At 41.6% G+C, this 2803-nt stretch overlaps 1 pseudogene; it reads left to right on the forward strand.

The window, feature by feature from the left end:
- The first annotated feature begins 330 nt into the window (after positions 1-330).
- LOC139007122 (small nuclear ribonucleoprotein-associated protein N pseudogene) lies at positions 331-1062 on the forward strand (annotated as a pseudogene).
- The last annotated feature ends 1741 nt before the right edge of the window (positions 1063-2803 follow it).

Consider the following 2803-nt stretch of genomic DNA (forward strand, 5'->3'; position numbering starts at 1 on the left):
ACACTATGAACTTTGGGTGATCATAATGCGTCAATGTAGGCTTATCAATTGTTAGAAATATACCACTCTTGTGGGGAAGTTCATAATGGGGGATGCTATATGTATGTGGGGGGAGGAGGTACATTGGAAAAATCTGTACCTTTTTCTTAATTTTTCTCTGACCTTAATGACTGGGGGAATAAAAAAAGGCTCCACCCACTGTTGGAAGCTTCTGCCCAGCTTGCATTGCCTATAGCAGAACCTGCATCATACCTTTATCTGTAGCCTTCCCTTAGGTCTTAAGGATCCCGATACTTTACTGTGGACGTCAGACTTGGTGGAACCACAATTATGACGGTGGGGAAGAGCAGCAAGATGCTGTAGCACGTTGACTACCACATGCACTGCAACCTGCAGGACGGACGCATCTTCATCAGCACCTTTAAGGCCTTTGACAAGCACATGAACTTGATCCTCTGTGATTGTGACAAGTTCAGGAAGATCAAACCAAAGAATGCAAAGCAGCCCGAGTGAGAAGAGAAGCAGGTTTTGGGTCTGGTGTTGCTGCGCAGGAGAACCTGATGTCCATGACTGTGGAGGAACCTGCCCCCAAACATACTGGGATCTCTCCTCTACCTCTTGCAGGATCTGCAGGAGGCCCTGGGGTTGGCAGGGGGGCTGGCAGAGGAGTACCAGGTGGTGTTCCTATTCCGCAGGGTTCTGCGGGATTAGCAGGCCCTGTCCGAGGGTTTTGGGGAAGCTCCCACAGGTAACGACTCCACAGAGACGAAGCACTGTTGCAGCTGCCCTGTTGAGGCCACTGCAAGCATTACTGGAGCTCCAACTCAGTAGCACCAGGTTGGGCAGCTCCCTCCTCCAGGCATTATGACTCCTCCACCTGGTATGAGACCACCCATGGGCCCATCAATTGGGCTTCTCCCAACTCAAGGGACACTGTTAGGCATGCCTCCTCCATGAATGAGGCCCCCTCCTCTCCTTCCCCCCTTTGCCTCCTCCCCCCATCAGAGGTCCATCTCCCCCAGAAATTTGTCTACCAAGACCCGAGGATACTGTTGTCCTTAGCTTCTCTTTTCCTGCAGAGCATCTCGTGAAACTGTGTAGAGTGTTTGTGAGCTTCTGTCCTCTCTTTGCTGCATTAATATTTGCTAATAAATGCATAGAGCAACAACAACAACAACAAACACCCCAAAACACATTAAACTCATATTTACATGAAACTGATTTGCATGAAGAGTTAAAGCTTTTCAGAAAACTGGATTCACTAAAAACATTACCTAATGGCACTTTTCCCACTCTTTATTTTACTTTTAATTGAATTTATTGGGGTTACTTTGGTCAATGAAGGTATATAGGTTTCAAGTGTACAATTCTACAATACATCATCTGCACATTGCATTATGCACTTATCATCCAAAGACTAGTCTCTTCCATCACCGTTTATCTCCCCATTTACCATATTCCACCTACTCCCAACCCTCATCCCTCTGGTAATTACTGTACTGTTGTCTGTGTCCCTGAGATTTTTTTCTTAATCCTTTCACCTGTTTCATCCAGTCCCTCTCCCCTCTGATAGTTGTCTGTCTGTATCTATGAGTCTGCTTCTATTTTGTTTATTTTGTTCACTAGATTCCACATATAAGTGAAATCATATGGTATTTGTCTTTCTTTGACTATCTTATTTCACTTAGCATAATACTCTCTAGGTCCATTTATACTGTTGCAAAGATAAGATTTCCTTCTTTATGACTGAGTAATATTCCATTATATATACATATGTATCACAGCTTTTGTATCCACTCATTTACTGATGGGCACTTAGGCTACTTCCAAATATTAGCTATTGTAAGTAGCACTGTAATGAACATAGGGTGCATATATTCTTTCAAGTCAGTGTTTTGTGTTTCTTCGGTTATATTCCAAGAAGGGGAATAACTGGGTCATAAGGTAGTTCCATTTTTAAATTTTTAAGGAAACTCCATACTGTTTTCCAAAGTGGCTGCACCAATCTACATTCCCAGCAACAGTGCATGATGGCTCTCTTTTCTCTACATTATTGCCAACACTTGTCATTTGTAGATTTATTGATGATAGTCATTTTGATAAATGTGAGACCATAAAAATTCTAGAAGAAGACACAAGCAGTAAAATCACAGACATTTCTTGCAGCCATATTTTTTTTTACTGATACATTTCCTTGGGCAAGGGAAACAAAAGAAAAATAAACAAAGGAGACTACATCAAGCTAAAAGTTTTTCCATAGCAAAGAAAACCATCATCAAAATGAAAAGACAACACATTTAATGAGAGAACATGTTCACCATGATACATATGATAAGGACTGGCTGGGAATTTTGAACAGATAAATTAACTTTGTAAGGAAAAATGGCAGATGGCATAATGCAATTGGGTTGTTTTAGAAAGTGTTTCTTGCTTTGCATCTTAATAAGCACATTCTCCTCCTCTAGGTCATCCTAGTTGTGGAGGTTTAAAAAATATTTTTTTCCCCTGCAGGTTTTATATGATATATTATAGGTATGCATAGAAGAAATAAGTTTCCAGAGGAACATCCTGTTTACCCCTGATTAGCCATGAAGCCACTTTAATCTCACTGTTTGTGTAGATTTTTACACCTGGTGTTAATGTCGCATCTTACTATGAACATCTAGATCCATCCCTGATTATAGGAGAAATGGAAACACAAATAGAGCCTTACCCTGAGGATCTTGTCTCTGTCACAGAACAGGCACCACGGCTGGTTAGGGGAAACCTCAGACCCACTAGATTACATGTGAATGTGAAAATC

Source organism: Myotis yumanensis, unplaced genomic scaffold (genome assembly GCF_028538775.1).
Source record: "Myotis yumanensis isolate MYYU_CA2020_CCGP unplaced genomic scaffold, mMyoYum1.0.hap1 SCAF_1, whole genome shotgun sequence".
In the NCBI taxonomy this organism is placed as follows: Eukaryota; Metazoa; Chordata; class Mammalia; order Chiroptera; family Vespertilionidae; genus Myotis; species Myotis yumanensis.